The sequence below is a fragment of the Equus asinus genome, chromosome 12 (assembly GCF_041296235.1).
Source record: "Equus asinus isolate D_3611 breed Donkey chromosome 12, EquAss-T2T_v2, whole genome shotgun sequence".
Taxonomy (NCBI): Eukaryota; Metazoa; Chordata; class Mammalia; order Perissodactyla; family Equidae; genus Equus; species Equus asinus.
This window is the reverse complement of record NC_091801.1, coordinates 22,633,538-22,655,751: the sequence shown is the minus strand read 5'-3', so window position 1 is coordinate 22,655,751 and position 22,214 is coordinate 22,633,538. Positions and strand designations below refer to the sequence as shown.

The 22,214-nt window shown below is 37.6% G+C and overlaps 1 pseudogene; it reads right to left on the bottom strand.

The window, feature by feature from the left end:
* Window positions 1-1,932: 1,932 nt before the first annotated feature.
* LOC106843641 (glycoprotein-N-acetylgalactosamine 3-beta-galactosyltransferase 1 pseudogene) lies at window positions 1,933-3,008 on the bottom strand (annotated as a pseudogene).
* Between the last annotated feature and the right edge of the window lie 19,206 nt (window positions 3,009-22,214).

Here is a 22,214-nt window from a genome sequence, read left to right as displayed (position 1 = left end):
TGAAAAGAATAAATTTAATAGATAAGTATTGGTGAGTGTTTTTATGACATAGAGAGCATAGAGAGAATGCTCTATGATCAGTCACTAAAATGGACATCTTTTCTCAAATATGCCACCCAAAGTGGTCACAATTTTGAGAAGTTTGGGCAAATAAACAAAAATCTTTCAGTTCTTTAAAATTAGCAACAAGATAAACATATAAGAGATTTTTCATTTTTAACTTTAAAGATAATCTTATACATTTGTTATCATGTACTTGGATACTCTTGCTAAATCCAATGAGGATTGAAATTTTAATTTTTTTCCAAAAAATTTAAACAGAAGATCACAAAAATTAGAATGAAATGTTTGTGAATGTACTTTGGAAGACCATCTTAAATGAATATCCAAGTTTATTATTATCCACTGGCAAAACTGATCACTCAAAGACAGTAAAAATTAGCAAATTCAGTTTATTATTCATAAATTATTTAGTCTTTTATTTACTTATTTTTAATTTTTTTTTTTTTTTTTTTTTGCCTGAGAAAGATTGGCCCTGAGCTAACATCTTTGCCCATCTTCCTCTATTTTTGTGTGTGACACTACACAGCATGGCTTGATGAGTGGTGCATAGGTCCATGCCCAAGATCTGAACCTGTGAACCCTGGGCCACCAAAGCAGAGCACGTGAACTTAACCACTATACCACTGGGTCGGCTCTATTTAATCTCTTAATTTCTGACTTTTTAAAGTTTTTTAAAGCACTCAATATTTCCTAATGTTTTCAATTAATTTTTATCAAAATCCTGCATTCAAGCTATTTTGCCAGTATAACTAATGGCTACATTAGATACTAAAAAAGGATTTTAAAATTGCTTTATACTAGTTATGAAAGACACAAATAAGTTCTCACCTCTCAACATGATGAGAATGAAAAGAACCATAATTATGTAGTTGGAAAGAGTTCTAATTAATCAATTATAAATGCCATTTAGGAATTTCTGAGAGTGGCAATAAGAGGCACTGATGTAAGAAAAGCATTAAAATCACACTAACGTAAGAAATAGCATTAAATTTACTACTTATTACTCGTAGCTGATGATGGGTAAGTTCGGGTCAAAACATTTGAAAAGGTATGCTTACGGAATGCTATTAATATTTGAGTAAATAGCAGAGAATGGACCTCACGATGTGTTAAGCATATTTAGAAAAGGGGCCACAAGGACTAAGTAAACATCGTTCGTTCTAGTAAAAGAATAACCACTAATTAGAGCCAAGCATATAACATAGTCCAGGCCCAAGAAGATTTCAACATGTGATTTTATTGGTGCATTTTATGATAAGTGGCATTCTTATTCTACCTTTTTCTGGAAGAAATACTGCTAATTATAAATAATCACAATGAAGTTTTTATTAGACAGAAATAGAGTGTATAGGGGTGAGTTTGGTTCATTTATGTCACACTGCAATTCAAAGATACATCTTGAGTTTAAAAACATGCTGACCACTGATATTTCTTTCTAGAATTTTCATTAAGGCAAATCTGTTTAGCATCATGCACATTTTACTTAACATGGGGCAGTGTAGTTTTAGTAAGTTTAACTGCTTTATTTTCTCAGTGACTGCCACAGACATCTGGTTAGAGAGAGGCAGCAAAATCTCTCATCTTGACCACTGTTTTAAAATACAGTGTTTTGTGTATATATATATGTGTGTGTGTGTGTGTGTGTGTGTGTGTACACATACAAATATCACATATCAAAAACACATTGTAACATACTTCATTGCTTCTGCTAACGCTTCAGTTTACAGCCATTCCTACAAAAGATTTCTAATATGGGGTTTTTGCTTAGAAAGACTTGCTCACTGGGACCCCAGTGCCCTCTTAAAAGATGCTGAGATCCTTTTCAGCATAGTGTTAGACACTCTACCTTTGTTTTTTCATGGGTTTCTTTCAAGAGTTTCTTAAGTTTGCTTTTGGATCTTTATTTTTGTTTGCTTATTTCTTTTGGGAGATTCTCAGGTGAGGTAGGTTGATACCTATGTGAATTACCACATGGCTGAAGGTGATCAGTGAGATATTCTAACTCGTACATAGCTGTAGCATTTGTGTAGTGAAAAACTGCAAAATCAGAACAGCACTGGGACCCCCACAGGAGGATCATAGTTACATTTCTAGTACCAAAGGGTTCTGGGTAGAGAACCTTGGATTAAATGGTATTTTTGCAAAAAAGGGATACAAGTTTCTTTTTCAGGGGGATCTCTGGAATCCCCTGCTTCTACATTTAGGATTCCCAGGCATCTCCCCAGCTCTAAGTCTTCAGTAGTGGAAACAGGAGGTGTTCATTTTAACCACATCAACAAATCTCAAGGCTTCTTTGCACATCCTTCTCCTCTGCTCATGCAGCCCTGCTTTACCTAGTGTTTAAATCTTCTCCCAGAGTAAATGGGTTCTTCAGGGTCATAGTTTACAAGCAGCTATCTCAAATTGTCCGGTATGATTTCAATATCGTCTTCTAGTCTCATAAACCAAACAGTATGTTCTAGATAACGATCATGAATATACTGAAAGGACCTTAACTGTTTTCCAGGACAGATGGTCTCTGCCTTCTTTGGTGTTTACTCTCACAGCAGGGAAGTCTTTATTTTCTTCCGAGCTTATAAACAACACTTTATTACAATGCTGGGTCCGTGCAGCTCTGACGTATATGTCAATATGTCAGAGCTGCATGGGTTCTGTCATAACCCAGCAAAGAATTTTCACCTTCTGATGGAGGTTTTCCGTGACATCTGTGTTCTCATGTTTATTTACTAGCATCTGCATTCAACTTCAACACTCCTTCTACATGATTCTGTCCAGTATCATCTGAATGTATTGAATGAAGATAATTATTCAGAATATTAGGTTTGATATCACCTTATTTCTTCAGCAAAATACTAAATAGATGAGAACATTAGAGGAAAAAAAAAAAGTCTGATTGCTGATCCAGAGATGAAGGTTAAACAATGTAGTCAAGAATTCGAGGCCATGTCCTAAGCGTATTTCTGACATCCATGGCTGTTTTCTTCCACTCCTGCGAGGTTGGGAGGGACAAGATGGTTGGACCCACCTGAGCAGTGGTCCTGTCAGTGGCAGCAGTGGAAACCGCCCAGTCGCTCCTTCCCGTGAGCTCCACCCTCAGGTATTATTTTTAATGATCAGTTTGGATGTGCGCGCATGTATGTGGGATTCTGTGTTACTTTATATGAGCATAGACATCATTTTCATTACATTTGTTGCTCTCTAACAACTGTGAAAACTGTCAAGTTTATCATCTGTTGAATCAAAGTTGCTGATGGCAATCTTTAGGGTTATTTAAGTGTAATAGTATGGGCTCAGATCATAAATGAGAATTTGAAAAATGGAATAGATTTCCAAAAATCAACTTAAAAAATACAGATAAGTCTGTTAAGAATGGATATTCCAATGACTTTTAATAAATATCAGAAATATGTAAATTAACTTTTCTTCACAGTTTTATGTTCAGAAAAAGCTATTATAGGCTTAATGAGGACATTTTTATGTTGAAGCATATTATCTTCTAAACATTTTTTTTGGATTACATCTCTGAAAATGATTTCTAAGTCTTCAGTTATTTAAATGTGTGAATTGAGTTGATTATGGGGTGAGAGAAGGGTGATAAAAGTTAAAGACCTTTCCTATAAGTAGGATTTGCCACATCATCCCTTTCCGGGTGTTATTTTAATCTACCTAGTGAGACAATGCAAGAAAGGTCATATTTTTCAGAGGTAGTAAAGGTAAGAATGGCCTGCCTGCATACACAGCTATAGAACTGACTGTGGAGATTGCGTAACTAATTAATTCTGCAAACAAATTAATCAGCCAGCAGTTATTAATCATCTATTCTGCACCTAGCAGTGTGCTAGGTAGTGTGAATGGTGCACATAATGGCCTTCCAAATACATGTTAATTTCTCAGGAATGTTTGGGGAGAAGAAATAACGAAAGCTATTCGGAATAAAAGGCAATCTTGAACTCAATGTTCAGCCATTATCTAGTTTTCTTTATTTCAAAAACAACTGCTCTATGGTTGTGACGTTGTGAGGTGAACCCTTGATTCACTGAACTTTATAAACAGCCCTAAAATCAGGAATGTGACTCTCTAGTAACCTTGGGCTGATTGAATGATATTCGGATAGACAGAAAGACAGATAAACAGTGAGTGGTCTGTCCTTCTGGCTGTCTAAGAATGCTATTTGGAAGGAGTTGGCTGTCTCATATACTTCTTTAAAAATAAAACGAACAATACAATGCAACAACAAACTAGCTATACTCCTTAATGAGAATGTTGTGCTCTAAGTTCCTTTTTAAACGTTAGGATATCAAAGTTTGGAATTTGGATCAGTGGGGATCCCAAGAGGAAAGAGATGGCAGGCTCAAATTAGGACGTTTTGCGGCTTTTACTTACCAAGGATAAACAGGACCACAGGGGACAGAGCAGGAATCCAGCAGCTGTTGAGGTGTCACCCCTCCCAGCTCTCAAAGGTGGAATCGCAGATGCTAACAGAGAGCAAGGAAGTTACGCAAGCACAATTTGGAGAAGAGACACCAAGCAGAATGCACTTGTGACTATCATCTCTCCTTCTTCCTAGGATGCTTTAAACATTTGAAAGTTGTTTTTCTTAGTCTTTTCCCAGTAGATGAACTGGTGTTTGAAGAGTTGACAAAGAGGATAAAGAAATAATTAACGTAACCTTGACTTCTTCCAGCATTGCACCACTGCAACTGTTCTTTCCAAGGCCCCCAGTAATCCTGACGCTAGACCAATCCACTGGACACCTTTTCCGCTTTGTAGTTATCAGGAATATCTCAGGTACAAGTGATAGAAATCAAGCTAAACTTAGGAAAAAGTGAGCATTTGGATCATATAATTGAAAAATTGGGTTTATAGCTTTTTCCTAATTTTTCCTGCAAAAGTTATGAAATGACCTGGATAGGTGACATGTTATCCTTGTGACCATGGAGATGAATTTCTGATGATATGTGTCTGGGTCACATTCTAACTCTGGGGCCATTAGGTGGACTTAACTCAATCCGGTGCAAATGAGCTGAGAGTAGAGGAAGCACGGGTCCCCACAGGAAAGTTAACGTGTCTTTGCCAGAAGAGACAATCCATTAAAATCCACTATAGTTCTTATCCTATTTGACTTGTCAGAAATATTTGGCATAGATGACTGCTTTATGAAACACTTTTCCTCTCCTTCTTTGGCATTATTTAACTTTCATCCACCTTGGGCCATTTCTATCAGACTTCCTTACAGGAGATACCCTTCACCGTTCACACACTCGTGCCCAGATTTGCTCAGGCTTACCTCTCTCCTCAGTCTTGGCAGCTTATCCTGAGCTCAGGCTAGATAAACCAGTGGTGGCTTGCATCATTCCAGCAGTTGTAAAGTCCTGGCTGCCTCTACCATTGCTTTACCTCTTGTCACATATTCTTGTCTCTGCCTCCAGTGGAGACGAGGGCCTGACTTAAGCATAGCCTGTATGGTGTCTCCCTTGGGGGAGCTGTAGCAGCTCTAGCACCCACATTTAAGGTAGAACCTCTAGGGTCTCAGGCTTTCCCAGCAGCCGCTTGAGAGGACAGGGTAATGGAACCCGGAAATGCAGGGGCAAACGTTGATTAATAAGAGGCAGGAAATGAGAATAACCTAGCAGATAAATTGCTTGCCCTTTCTTACTGTGAAAAAAATTGTTTCACAGGCTTCATATGGCCTTTCTGGAGGTGGCCTGTGTGAATAAGCACTTGGTGTGTTATCCTGTGAGGCTGTGGCTAGTCTGGCAATGCATCGCTTTCTATTTGCTTTCCTTTCTTCTTTTATTCATTTGTGTTTTTATCCTCATTGAACTTGCCCAGGCAAGGCACTCCAAAGGAAGTGTCAGCACTCAGCTTTGTCTCAAGCTTTCCTTCCTATGGAACTTGGCATAAGATACAGACTGTCTTTCTTTGCCCATCACTCAAATTTGGTATCCCTGGGGCACTTCCCAGGTCCCCTTCTTTTCTCCCAACCGACATTCGTATGAGAGACCTCATCCACTCTCATGATTTGAGTTATTGAGGACTCCCAGGTCTCCATCCTGAGCTCAAGAACCACGGATCCAGATCTTAGCGGACATCACTACTTGGATGCTCCATAGATGTTCAAACTCAACATGTTCAAAATTTAAGCAATAGTAATCTCCCCCTTGCCACATCAAATTGTTTGTGCTTCCACATTTCCTATCTTGTGAATGGCATCATTGTGCAGTCAGTTTGCCGAAATCAGAAATCTGAGAACCATTCTGCCTCTTTGTTCTCTTTTACTTCCCACTCTGCACATTCAGTCTCTCCCCAGGCCTGGCAGTTCCATCTCCTAAGTGGACCTCAGTCTTATCCAACTTCATTTCATCTCCACGGTCACAGCCTATGCAAGCCATTCTCATCTCTCTCCTGCATTCCTCCAGCCCATCCTTTAGAGAGTGATCCTTGTAAAACACATGTCTTAAAGGCTTTCTTTCATTCTTAAATATTCCTTAATGTTATATAATCTGGATCTATTCCTTTACTCTTACATATCTTTCCAGCTATATTTCCCATCGTCATGAAATCTAGGCTCCAACCTTATTGAATTTTTTCCTCTTAGCTCCATAGTCTTTCTCACCTCTAAGTCTTCAAATAAGGCATTTTCTTTGCTTGAAACAGTGTTCCCTTTCCTTTTCCCTTTGTTGACTTCTACTCATCCTTCAGGTCTCAGCCTAGATATCACTTCCTCCAGGAAGCACTCCTGGCTCTCCCTCTTTCCAAGTTCAGGAGAGGGGTTCTTGCTTGGTCCTCATTGCCACCTATACATCTGCTCTCGTTGCACTAGAGCACTTAGTCAGAGGGTTTGTTTAGTTGTCCTCCTTTCTGTCTAGGGGTGAGGCCTCTGTCTACCTTTGCTTTCCTCCAAACCTGGCATAGTGACTGACACATAGTAATTGCTTAAATATATGTTAGAAAACAAAAGCAAAGCCAACACCGAAACCTTACTTAAAGTCCTTTTTCTGATAGCAGGTCCCCAGAATTTCAGAAAACTATTGTGGATAGTCTTGCCTTTTTAGATTGTTTTAGCAGTTCTCTTTACAGAACTACAGGAGATGGCATTTTAATGACTTTGAAGACAATGCGCTCTAAGGTAGAACATATTATCACTGATTCTAAGAAATAACACCACTGAGATGTGAAAGCAATTACTATTACATATTTCAAAGTACTGGATTTGACAAAATAGAGAGTTTAAAACTCATCATTTTAAAGAAGTTTTCAAGAATGGGTTTCACAGCAAGTGAGGGATTGAAGTGCTATTGTCCTTTGGAAAAGTTTTTAAGTGTCATTCTTTTTGTTGATTTTGTTTTTATGCTTCTTTGTTACTTTATGTGGGCACAGGCATTGTTTCCATTTTATATGGTGCTGTATTTACAATTTATCCTACTTTGAATAGAAATTAATGATGGCAATTTATATACGGTTATAAAATGAACAGTAGGTTCATAAAAATGAGAATTTAAAAATGTAATAAATTTCCAAAGAAATCAAAATAATAAAATCTAAATATGTTGAAAATGATACAGTATTGTATAGTCATTGTACTATAACTTTAAACTATAAATGTTAGAAATCTGTGAATTCGCCTTCAGCGTGGTGCACAGTAGGGGCTGGAGGTGGCCCGGGGAGTGGTCTGCCTAGACATGGACTTTGACTTTTCAGTTCTAAGCAGGCTCTATATACCCAGCAAGGACTCTCAAATATCTAAGCATATTATCTCTTAGAATTGGTTTCTCTTTAGTATTTAAATGGCCCAGGTGGCAATTTTGGAACTGAATGGGAAAAAAAGAGGCCAAGGTACCATAAGACAGATACAACACCCAATCCTGTGCACCGTTTTGCAGTTTTAAATGTAAATAGTTGTCTCATATATTATGAAGAAAGTTGGTTTAAGTCTCCGGAAATTATCTTCTAAGCTGTATTTTATTTGTGCCTCTAAATTAAGTTGGGTTAGAGGTTAAACTGTCTAGGAGACATATGAACAAAAGAGTCCTGTCACCCAATTTCTATGTTACTTTCCGTACAGGATGAGAAGATAGCTGTGGATTTTAGGCCACTGCATCTATATATAGCTCTGTTGATAGAGCTCTCTTTGAAGAATAATTCAGATTAGTGTCGTCTTCAATCTCAAGATTAACTCTCCTTTGATATACAGCTCAATTCTTGTGCCTCCTATGAGCCTGCGCCATGTCACCTCCCTAGGCAGATGCAGCTCCACAGAGCTGCTCCTATGGCTCTTGGAAACCATGTCATAGCCTCTTACAGCATCCCCACACCTCTCTCCCGCATCTGGACTCGCAGTACTGCCAGGGTCGGAGACCCTATTTTGCTCCTCTTTGTAGCCCCAAGTTGAGCACAGTGCCATGCACTTTACAGATAGTCAATAAATATATGCTGAGTGGTAGATGACAATCAAAAAGGCCTTTCCTAGAGACTGTTTACTAGGAAACCAAAGACTGAGATGACTAGGATGCTATATTAACGTATATTTTAAAGTGTAAACTACCATCAAGCCAAGGCTTCATTATTTTATCCATGTTGTGGTTAGTTTTGATTTTTTGAAATATGTCTAACAGGTAAGATGATCTTTTACTTCCTTCCAAAGTAATAATTTTCAAGAATTAATTATAAAACAAGGAAACGCTTTAGAGAACAATAACATGTCAGGAAAGTATACTCTTAGGAAAATAATGTTAATTTCTTGTGTATGTATAAATGGATTTTAGTTTAGATGGGAAATGTGAATTTGAAAATTGTTTTGGTGCAGAACCTTCATATTTAAAATTTGAGTTAAAGGTTATTTGCATCACAAAATTGGTCTTAAGGCCCCAAAATGGAAGTACAGAGTGGAATTTCCAACAGATCCCTAATTGTCTAAACTAAAGCAAGATGCAGCAGCAGTAATGCACTTTACATTAGACTCCAGAGCATATCCACTTAAGAAAAGGAGATCTTTGAGCTTCTAGAGAATTGAGCTCTTAGTATCACTTTCATGTTTAGCAAACACTCAAAATCAGTATTTTTTTTACATTCAATCTGGCAAGGTATTTGAAAAATTGAGATCTAAAAGTATTCCGTGTGTGCATGTGTGTGCATTCAAGTATGTGTATGGGTGTAGGCAATATCTTTACCTCGTCATTACTTTAAGTATCCTCTTTCATATTTAAATAAGATCCCATTCAGAAAAAACAAGTTTTCTTTTTACTGTTACTGTCTTCTATTTAAAAATCAACATGATTTCATTATATTTATCAAATGTAGATGAATAAACGGTGTCATTCATATATTATTTGATAGAATTTAGCTTGATTTCCCTCTCCCTGAAATGATGCAAGAAAAGATGTGATAGTTTTTTTTTTTCCTGAGGAAGATTAGCCCTGAGCTAACATCTGTGCCAATCTTCCTCCACTTTATATATGGGTCACTGCCACAGCATGGCTGGTGAGTGGTATAGGTCTGCACCCAGAATCCAAACCCATGAACCCAGGCCACTGAAATGAAGTGGACCAAACTTAACCACTATGCCACAGGGCTGGCCCCAGTAATAGTTTTCAGTAAATGCAAGGATCTAGGTTGAGATCTTACTAAGCACACAGCATACAAAATCCTTAAAAAATTGCCTCTTTTCCCTAGAATTATCCTTGATCCTTTGATTCCTAACCTTGTGATTAAAATGATTAGAGGGTGACATGATATTGGTAGTGGTTACCCCAGTTCTATTCTTATATTGATCAGCTTCCACCTGTCAACTGCTCCTCATCAGCATTGGGAGCAAGCAAGATTCCGCTATGATTTGACTTAGTGAATATATCATAATCAAACAAAGTCATGCGGACCCTTTCTATGAGTAGTATTTGCGACATAATCCCTCTCTGGATGTTATTTTAATCTATTTAGTGAGAAATTTTTAAAAATCAGATTTTTAAAGATATTAAAGCTATGAATGGCAGGCTGCACATACAACTACACAATTGTATACAAACAACTGTGTATGATTACGGCAACAAATCAATTGCCTTCTCCCTAACATTATGCTAGGTGCTTTGGACAGTGCAGAGCAAAGACCTTTAAAATTTATATTGATTTCTGGGAAACTATTTTAAAGAAACATCATAAAATCATTCAGATAAAAGGCAAGATCAATATTTAAAATCGATACGTAGCCATCATTTAGCTTTTAGTAATGACAGACATTGCTCCTTTATAATTGCTCTTTCCAATGCCCTGACTATCAGGGGAATGTCTAATTCACTTACTCTTTCAAAGACTCTGAAGGCCATAGACTTGAATGTCTAGGAACTGGGATAGAGTCTGAGAGACAGAGAGATGCCTGTCTGGGAACGTCATTTTGAAGGATTTAGTTGTTGAATGGCCTACTTTCTAAACAAGGAAATAAACACAAAACATTTTTATGTCCTACCTGAAGACTGATAGGCCTCAGTATTCCCTGATAGAGATAATGATATAAAACCTTGACATTTGTATCCATCAGGGTCCCACGAGGAAATAGATGGCTCTCTGAAATGAGGACATGATGGAGAAGTTTCATTGACAAAGGAAATAATAACAAAGGTAGGGAGCGGGTGTAGGGACCATGCAGGTTAGTCCAAAAGACGAAATAGTAGCGAAAATGTTACCATTGTTAGGTATGAAAGAGGGAGAGATTATTGACATGCAGGAGGGAGTCCTTCAGTAAAGGTCAGATCGAGAAAAGCAGTGATCTTTGGGAGACACTCAGCCAGCCGGAGGTGAACTCACAGGAGCTAGGCAAGAGAATAAATCCTCTGTCCTCACTCTCCTTCTCTTTGTTCTATTGCCAGCAGCCTATTGGCCAAATCTCACCTGAAGCCTGAGAACAAGTGAGACCTTTTGTGTCCTTAAAATTTGGGGTGGACATGTATGGGTGGAGAAGCATGGAGAGGGCCCCGGAAGGGAAAATGGAGGCTATCCAGCACAATGTCAAAACAAATTGCTCTTTTACGTCATTGTGATTATTCCACCAGAATGAGAAGAGATCTAGTGACTTCATACCTTCTATGGCAGGAATAGTTCTTTCTCAATAGATGGGAGGCTACGTTATACATGTTTGAAGTATTGACTGGGAAGTTTCCTATAGGTGAGTGTCAAGCTCTAAGGGCCAGTGACCTAACAAGGTAGACAATGGGCATTATAAATGGAGCAGGCTTGCAGGACCCTCTGTCCACTGCTTTCTGGACAGCATATGGGGATCTAACAAGGCCAAACATCAGACTCAAGGAGGGAACCCCAGCTTTTGGACAACAGGGCTCTTAAGATTTATGACTGGGGCAGCACCAATCTGTCCACTGACACCATCAGGAACTGGGTCCAAGCTTTGGTGCTTCAGCTCATACGATTTGTTCCTGTGGTGTAACATGCCATCTCAACATCCTACAAGGCTTAATTACAATGAAGGTTCGGATATAGACAGCTTCCTGGGAGACCAGCCAAGAGAACTGGCCTTACCTCTATGGGTAAGGTCTTCTGTGGTAACTTCCCAGCTGGTCAGTACATTCTATTTCTATGAAATCAAGAGTTCTTTAAGCAACGTTGGAGTTCTCTGGAGGTTGTGAGTTCTAGGAGTCAAACACACTAAGTCATAGGTTCTAGTCTCAGGACTGACTCTAATTAGATGAGCTTGGTCAAGTTGTTTCCTCTTTCTGGCTTTTTTTCTCAAACAAAGTAAAAGTTGGGGAGGGAGGTGGGAGCTGGATTAGGTTATCTCAAGTGATTCTTTCTGTTCTAATATCCTGTGGTTGTACCCTTATAATTGATATGACTGTCTACTCTTTGTCTCTAGAACATAGAAGAATTCTCTTCAAATTATGACTTGAACAAACTTCTGAAGATGATCTGTTTGTCTTTAATGCTTTGTAAAGGGTAGATAGTACTGGGAGAATTTTGAATGAATTACATAATATGATAGAAAATTTATGCCTCCTTTTGTGTTTGCTAACAAACTTTTGTGTTTAGAACTGGTCTCCCTATGAACTACTTAAGAAAAATGGTAATAGCAGGACTTATAAAACAGCTCCAAATATCAGAAAAGGTAGATAGGGGGATATGCATGTTTAGAGAAAGTTCAGTTCTGGTTGATCTGAACTCTACATGATTTTGATGAAATAATTTGCCTATTTCCTCTGTATTTAAAGAGAGTAAGACAGAAAGAAGCTAAAAGATGAAATAGAATAACAAAATTGGATGTTTTTTAAGTTGTAAACCTTGTAGTGAATATATTTTGATTCTTTCAAATAATACTCATAACTAGTTTCTATATCAATATATTAAATATGTTTGTCTCTGAGGAATTCTATTTTTGCATGATCATTCTTCATAATTGTCTGAATTTCTGAATTTTTAATAGCGAATTTGAATTACTTTTATTTCAAAAAGTTACCATTTTCTTCACAGTACAGAGTGGTTGCACGCTTATGGTGACAGAGTGCCCCCTACACATCCTTACACATAAACACTGAGCCTCTTCTGGCCACGAGCAGTAAGGACCTGCCCTGCAGCTGCCAACCATTTCCACATATGGAACTAAAAACATAGAGGAGATTGCTTGACATCAAGCTTAGAATAACATGTCGTAACATTAAGTGGAAAATAGTTTTTTAGAGAACAGTCTCTGAAGAAGTTTGTGAGATTTGTGGCATAGAGGAAGGCTATATCTGAAAATTTCTAGTTATTAGTCCTCAAGTATTTTCATGGACATGATTCTGTGAGTTCCATATTTAAAAGGGATCGCTTCTTGGATTTGCACCTTACTCCATCCTAGAAACATTTCCCTGTGCTTTGGAACTTAGTGGCAAGATTAGCCTTTAAATGACATTGAGGCAGTTTTCCTGAATGCCCACTGTCCTTGGACTGGGTGGTTCATGGCCAATCTCTTAGCTACAAAGATCCATCCACGTGAGTGAGTGCAGCTTCTTTTACCCAAGGTTCAGCAGGCCTGACAATTACTTTAATAACCTTCCATTTTCGTAGATCAGTATTTACCTAGCAGAAATGCAGCAGTACTGTATGAACATTAGTCAAAAAAAATCATTAAATATTTCAAGTATTTTCTAAAATCATTAGCGTAATTGCATGATCTCATTTGGAAACCTTTTTTCATCTAGAAAGTAAAGCTCTTCTTTTCAATTCCTAGAGCAAAGCCTATGGCTTTTTTTTTTTTTTATCATATTGTTGAGAGTTAGAAAAGAATTTGAAACACTGTGATATAACATTCAAAGGAAGTAAACTAGAAACACATAACGACCAGGATGCTTCCTCATGCTCCAGACCAGGTCTGATGAGCAGAAAACATATCTAACTTGGACCTGCCTCAGGGATCTTCAGAAGGGACCCGTTGGATTCCTTTGGTGACACAGGTGTTCATGGCATTATCAAAGCCCACCATCTGAGTATGTGCACAGAGAGGTGACAACCAATTCATACAAACATCTACATTAATAAGATACAGAGAACAAGGAAGAACTGTTAGAAACATTTCCTGAAGTGTTTCATTCGGTTTATTCAATCTTAAATCCCATAAATGTTTATGAGCACAATGTTTATGGGCTGGGACCCTGTAGTGTGCTCTGGAAAAGAGATTAAGAACTGTTGTCATCCTGCCTTTGAAGAACTTGTAATCAATTTGGTAAGACATGATTTTCACACAGGAAATGGTTAATAGTATTATATAGAAGATGACAAAGATCAAATTAGAGAAAAAGGCTACTTTTTTATTCCAAATTTCAGATTGACACAAAGTGTAACCAAACAATACTATTACTATTCCCTAGCAAGTTATTTTATAACTTCTTTTCTCTGTTAAAAATCTCCAAACACCTCTCTCACTCTCAGGTGTTGACATCATTGCATTCATTGTTGAGAATATGAAAGCAACCGGAAGAAAATTGCTGCATCTCCCCATCAGCAGGGCTAATTCCCTATGCCCCCTGCACCCATGGTTTCTTCCTTCCCTCTTTTTAAACATCTCTGTGCCTAAGTCAAATCCCTCAACTCTAGTTTCTCAAGACCTCTCTCTGCAATTATCCCCTCTTTCTTGGAAAAACAACTTTTCTGCCAATTAGATCATTTCCATTGACATACAGATATGCTTTAATACTTTCTATATTTCAATGAACAAAAACAAAAATCCAATGCATCCTTGAATCTTTATCCTCCCTCGATTACTACTTCATTTTTCCATTTACCTTGGTAACAAAACTGGGAACATTTGTCATCATGGTCTCCAAGTCCCCCTTTCCATTCTTCCTTCCATACAGTGTTAGGGAGCTTCCCACCTCCCCATGACAGTGTGAACATTAATAAAAGGAAACCTCATTTAAAACGGAGTCAGGAGGCCAGAAAAGGGAGCTCCCACCAGTACCGTTAGAGGTCAATTACAGGGAAGATAGTCAGCTACAGACCCCAACAGAAAGTTGTGAAAGGAAGATAGTCAATTACAGCTACAGACCCCAACAGAAATAGTCAACAGGAAAGTATAGTTAATTACAGAAACAGAAATTGACTACCTCAGCAACTCAGCCAGTGAGAAACCATCACCACCTTGCTTTTACCCAATAGACTTTCATTGAAAACAATCTCTCCCAATTTCCTCCTTTTTCTCTATAAAATAACATTCCTCTCTCCTGTTTGTTAGATTTGCCTATGGTCTGCCATAACATGCATATCCCAAATTGTAATTTTTTGGCTATTCCTAAATAAACTTGTTTTGCTGGTAAAATAACTGTTTTATTTTTAAGGTTGACAACAGGGTTCTTATTGAAGACAGCAGAGATTTCTGTTCTGTCAAAACCCATGACCAAGTTTCCCTCTATATCTTCTTAGAATTCTCAGTAGAATTTGGCCTGGTTCACCAAGGCCTCTCCTTCTGGAATCATTTTCTTCCCTTTCGCGACATCACCCTCCTGGTTTTTCTCATGCTTCCCTGTCGCAAACTCTTTTTCAGATCCTTTGGTGGCTTCCCTCTCTCTGATCAGCCTTCACATGTTAGAATTCCCAGGCCCAGCCTCGATCTTTTTCTCTTTTCTCTCTATCCTCAAGCCCCAGTGATCTCATCCTGTCCCTTGTCTTTAAATACCATCTTAAATAGGATTGTGCGGAAATCTGACTGAGAATTGTTTTGTGCCTCTGGAGGTGACAGAATAATGCAGAAATTTCGGCTGAGAAAGCACGCTGATACAATGTTGTTAACTTCTCCAGGGAAATTTCTAACCAAGCCCAGTTGTGGTGTGAGATTTTTCCATGCTACAGGACCAAGAGAGTTGGAGCCACTTACGCATCAGGAGATTTGGAAGGAGAAGTAAGAATGAGGGAGAAAGAAGCTGACTGTGAGGAGAATGTGGGGATAAGGGGACCCCCAAGCTCCTTCATATGAATTTATGGGAATCTGAACCACTGGCCACTGATTTTCTCTGTCTGAAAAGTGGTTCTGTTTTAGGTAAAACAGCCAGATAGCATTTGATGGTGGAGTGAGGGTAGAATCAGCAGCATTTGACAAGCAGCCTGCTGTGGAACCATTAAAATTGGGCTGTTTTTTGTTATAATTATTTACTTGGGGCTGGCTTGAGAAAAAGAAACAGTAGCAGAAACATTAATAGGTATTGCTGTTTGTGGCAATCAGAGCCTGGCCCCCCACACACTACAGCTCTGCTCTGCCTATTAAATCTACTGCTCTGGGGTTTAGCCTGGCGCTCTTACCTGTGAATCAGAGGATCCTGTCAGGCAACTTAAAGGGTGACCGATCTGCACTGCAGAAGCTTTTAGGTGGGATGTAATTGACATTTTGATGACAAATCTCATAGCGTATCTCAGACTCTGTCTGACTTGATGTGTCTCTCACTTTTAGTTACCACCCCTTACCTCCAGCCTCTGGAAGGCAGGTATGGAAGACCTGAGTATATAATCACTGGTTCATTGGGAGAATGGAGGAGAAAAGTGCTCTTTAAAATTATCAATGTGTGAAAATATTTCAATACATTTTGTTTTCTTTGTTTTAGTAAAATCATTCCCTCCTCCACTCATCATTATTTTGTAAAACTCAGTGTGAACTTTTTCTTTCCTAGGATTTTAGCTCCTTTTAGGATGGGTCAATCACCCAACGTTTTTCTAGGCTTCTTGACAAATACTAAAGTCAAGCACTATGATTCTATGCTTATCTGAAGGAAAATATATTTCTGAGATTTTACATAATTTTGAAAATGTAGAACTTATTACTCTTCTATGTGGTGTCTTAGCATTTTAAAAATATTATAGTATCACCAGTAGTTAGTGAAATGTACTGGGCAATTCCCTTTGGACTGAGTAAAACTTGCCCTAAGTACATTTCTGTGGTTCAAGGATGGCTTTTATAATGTGTCACATGCTGAGGGGTCAATATAATAAGATTGGTCATTTTTCAACTTGACCCTTAGATTCCACTGTAAATTCTAGTTCCTTGCTCCCCCTTTTTGGTTTTCATCATTGTCCCCAAGACAGAAAGACCTCAATCCCAGGCCCCAGTGTGACTCCCTCAAACCTTGGGGTTCAGCCTCTAGGAGGCTTCCTTGTGTCCTATTATTTGCACTTTCATTATGCATCTTGACCCCCTAGAATGAGTTCACCAGGGACTCTCAGGAATTATAGGATTCTCCCTTTGTAGCAATAGGAAGACCTGGAAGTCCACTTAGGCTCAAGTATCGAGCATTCAAGGGACAAGAAGGGTGGACATGGAGGATTCCTTTTGATGGACCACTAAATGCGGATGTGAAGACCACCTCTGGTGGGGTCTGCTACTTGATTGATCTCGTTATTTCCTTTCTATGCAGGAAACTCCAGACTTCATTTCCATTGCTCAGCAGTGATCTTATTAGTGTCTTCCTACTGGGGCAGGATGTGGGCAGAAATCACCTGGTCTAGCTGGGTTGGCTGAGATGGGAAGTTCATTTTCATGCACATCCTACTGCAAAAGATGCCAGGCATCTCTCATCTCTCTAAAGCTTGCTTGTCACATATAGCAAAGCGGTGGCAATTGCTAGGAACCTTGAACAGCCTCAAAGTTTCAAAGACTCTTGCTTGTGAAAGAGGAAAATATTTTATGTCTGGTTTTGTTTGCTATTAATTTCTGTCTTTAAAATATTTGTCACTAGAATAATAAACTTTATACTACATTTTCGCAATAAAATACTGAAATTTATTTAATTTTAAAAAGGAAGTTGCTTTCTATTGCTATGTACATGAAATAAGAAATTCTAAATTTTTTATGAAACAAAAGAATATACTTCATTACAAATAAATCAAATATTTTTAAAATTGAGATAATATTGTTTTAATTTTCAGCTGCTCTAATGCAGCAATGAGATTTGCTAACGGTTGTGCAATTTACCAACAATAATTACTATCATTCTACTGTATGAATTTAAGATTAATTGAATATACTTAATTCTCCCATACAGTCCTTTGTAGCAGAATTTGTGCCATGACATAGTTTCCTCTTATTTAGAAAATCAATGCACTGAAAAATGTATAATTAACATATTTCTTTGGCACTTGTCAACCATACTTTTATAAGGGCAATCTAACGTATGAGAAAGGTCCTGGAGGAGATAAAAGATTCAATCAGTGTCAATGGGTTTACTGAAGGACACCAACCAAAATGCTGTCACATGGGTAGCTATAATTTACATACATTCAAATGAGCTTTAAATTTACGTATACTCAATTTATATATAATATTTACATATATTCAATTTAGTTACTTTTAAATTTAGTCTTAAAAAGAGCCTATATTTACCCTGAGACTTTTTTCTTAGAATTCTTAAGGACATGACTTCAAAATTTCTGAGAGATTTGTATTTTAAAAGCTGGTGTTTACTACTGCATGTTTCATCTTTTGAGGGCAGAAAGATATTCACTCTGGTTCTACTTGGCAGAGAAGGAGAGTGCCATAATGGGTAAGGTAAATGTGCGGTTGTAGGTGTGTGTTGCTGTATGTGCATGTGTATTCTTGTGTCACTTTCAATGATAAATTACTTGAGTCTGGAATCCTTGAAATATGTAAGTCCTGTATTTCTATTTCTTGAGATTATCTCAAGAAATCTTCGTGATGACAGACTCATATAAAATATTTGGGGGATAGTTAAGTCACAGATTGAGAAATGGGCACTAAAGATAAGTTAATTATTGAAAGAATTGAAAACTTGGCATTCCCAGTCACAGCTCCTCAGACCCAAACTATTTTTTTTGTTTGTTTTTTGCTAAGGAGGAAAACAATTAGTGATGCTTTTATTATTACTTTTATTTCCTATCTCTTTCCATTGTAGTTACCCTTTCCAATCTGAGAAAAACTTCTCATTCTTCAGTCATCCCATTCACTCATTTATGTGGCTACTATTTATTGACCGCCTACCAGATGTCATGCATTGTGCTCAGGTTGTACGAATAGAGATGAAAACAACAGAATTCCTGTTCCCAAGGCACTCACAGCTGATTTAAATTGTCCAAGGGCAGAGGGCAAATGGAAAATAGCAAAGCTAGACATGATGCAAGGGTCCACTTAGCTTTTATTGATGACGAGAAATTCAAGCATTGCTACTTGGCCCGTTGCAAGAAATATGGGACTTCAGAGAAAAGCCAGGGCTATGGATTTTATTTGATTTTTTTATGCTTGGAACCCCCATCCAAAAATGTGAAGTTTCCAACATAGAAGGTCTAAAGTTGATTAGGGAGTTCATTTCCCCGAAATGGTGAGAAGTGAAACTGGTAGTAGAAACGGATGAAATAATCAAAGAGATAATTACATGGAGAATAAGAGGAGTAGGAATGTACATCCTCAAAAAAGATTTGCCCATTTCTAAAATGTTGTAGAATAAGAACAACAAAGATTTACTGTGTAATAAATTTTATCCTTCCGCTAATACCTACAACAATCCTGTCAGGTTTGAACTAGTTTTTACAGAAGCAGAAACTGAAGCTCAGCGAAGCTAGGTAACTGCTCAGTCACCCAGCTATTAGGCGACAGAATGAGGATTTGAAGCAGGGGTAGCAGGCTCCAGAGCCCGCTCTTAGCCTACGCTTTGCAGCCTTCATGCATATCATCTGAGAACCCTGTGGGAGCCGTCCTGCTCTGCCACTGTAGCTGAGGGCCATTCTGTCTGAGGTCCTTGGCCTCCCACTGCAGAATGAGATAGAGAAGGAACATTTTCCCCCAGGATGCAAAACTGACAGGGATGTGTTTTAATTAAATTTGAGTAAAATTTCCATTCCAATAAGGACATGAATGTATTCTCTCTTTCGTAATCCTTCAGGGCCATTTAAGTTCTATCTCCTAATGAAAGATTTTGTGCCAAAATTGTATTAGCAGATGCTTCCCTCTTCAAATTCTATTTCAACTAACAGAATATATTTTCAAACCTACAGAACTGAAAATAGTAAAACACTTTAAAATTCAAGTTGATATACTCAAAAGGAAGCTTGGTGTTTTCATTTTAAACCCTGGCTCAGCATTTCACTATGTATTTTGGGGGGACATTAGTGTTTCCTAAGAGTTCGTTGGTAATAGGAATTTCATTAGGAAAAAAAATGTTAAAAATATACTAAAATGTATAGACATACGTGTGTATAAACATATGTATATATATAAAATGCAAAGACTACTAAACAAATTTACATTTAAAAAATTTAGATGATGGCTTGTGCTTAAGAAAAGGGGTATTGTGCCTCAGAAAAGGAGCATCATCTGAAAGATCCTCTGGTGAAGAAGCCTCAATGCCCTGGGCGTGAAGTCTAAGTAGTCTTTCCAGTATGTTCTAAGAGTGACACTCTGCTTGTGTTTTCAGTGTTCTGTGCTTCCATATCCATGATTATGAAACTGTGTTATACATTTGATGGATAATTTTAAGATGTGATTGTGATTTTTGATTTCTTCTCTGTGTTAATCCCTTGATATGTCCCAGGATTATAAAGACAAATAGGACATTGAGTCTGCCTGCAGAGGCCTAGCAGCTGGTCAGAGACGGCAAGCCAACCCGCACTGGAGCACAGCATCATCAGTGCTGACACACAGGTAGGCACAGGGAAAGTGCCTGAGTGGGGTTTGGAAGGTTAAGAAATTAGGCTCCGAAGAGGCTATCTCTATCTACTATATCTAAATAAGGCTATCTCTCAATAAGCCAACATCTCCTCTCTGAAATTCCTTCTTTTTCACATTATGGCTACTCTAAATTTTTAAGGAAAGAATAAACAACAAAAGTATATCATTTAACCAATTAGTCTCCAAAGCCAGGTTTGTGTAAAGACTTTTAGAATACTTTTCTATTTGTAATAATTTGGAATATATTTATTGCTTTTAGGGTCTAAAAAGGTTTAAGGGAATGGAAATCCAGTTTTGTTAGCTGTCATTGTAGATGCTTGGTATTATATTATTAAGTTTATTTGGAAAAATTGAATGAAGTTGCCAACTGCCATTCCAAAATGATCCTGAGTTTTTGCCTAATATAACATGAATATGCCAGTAACATACAATCTGGGATCTGTTATCATAAGCTCTACAAGGGGCAATAAAAATGGCAGCTGAGACTGTTTAGAACTGAATTTGTCAGTCTTCAAAGTAGTGTTTTAAAAGTAGACCAAAAATCCCCAGTCCATTCATCTGCATCTTGAATTTTTGTTTTGTCTGTCCACTTACCTGTGTGTGTAATTCTTCTCGTACAGTGCCATGTCAACTCTGACGATTCAGTTTAAACAAATAATTGTGTCTTTTTGCAATAGCAAAAACACCAATCTTGAGTAGAGTCAGGATAATGGTGGAATAATAATTTCTATTCACAAACTACTTCAATGTTTGACTTCTACCACCAAATCTACCGTTTCACACTTAACTCTTGAAAGTTGAGATCACAGATAAATAGTAACTTATTAAATAGTCTTCATTCTTTTCCCTTTTGAGAAAATATTTAGATGAAAAGAATGATTGAAACAAATCCTCAGAGTTGACACTAAACTGTAAGACAGAAGAAGCTATAAATGTTACTCTTCAGATATATTTTATTGCTAAACAAAAAGGCCATGTTGCCTTGTTTCTCATGTGGAAAACAAAACTTCAACTTGTATTTTAAATGATGACTATTGGCATATGTACTTTCAGTGTAGGAATTACAATAATTACCCTGGTTTACAAGGTTTAAACTTTCTAGGAAATATTGAAATATAACAAATTAATATAAACACTGAGAATAAATTTAGAAATATGTACCAAGTTTATTTTTTCTAAAGCACAGAGAGATGATCAAACACAGATTGCACCCTCATTGCATTTGAATTACAGAAACTTTCTCCCACAAATGTTCTTTGACAGCCATCCTTCTGGGAAGTAAACTGGTGCAGCCACTATGGAAAATGATATGGAGATCCTTCAAAACATTAAGAATAGAACCATATCATCCAGCTATTCCACTTCTGAGTATTTGTCCAAAGAGCATGAACGTGTAGATATTTGCACACCTACGTTCCTTGCAGTATTATTCACAATAGCCAAGACGTGGAAACAACCTAAGTGCCCATCAGTAGATGAATGGATAAAGAAGATGTGGTGTGTATATATATATATTTACATATATATATATATATATATATATATATATATACACACACAATGGAAGCCATAAAAAAAGATGAAATCTTGCCATTTGTGACAACATGGATCTACCTTGAGGGTATTATGTTAAGCAAAATGTCAGACAGAGAAAGTCAAATACCATATGATTACATTCATAAGTGGAAGATAAAAACAACAGCAACAAGCAAACACATAGATACAGAGATTAGATTGGCAGTTACCAGGGGAAGGGAGGAGTGGGGAGAGCACAAGGAGTAATAGGCACGTGTGTACGGTGATGGATGGTAATTAGTCTCAGGCAGTGAACATGATGTAACCTTCACAGAAATTGAAATATAATCATGTACGCCTAAATTTTTTTTTTTTTAAAGAAACCTATTTCCAAATAAGGTCATATTCTAAAGTACTGAGGGGTCAGGACTTCAACATATCTTTTAGAGAACACAATGCAACTCATAATATCCATCAATCATTTTCTTCTTAAAAATTA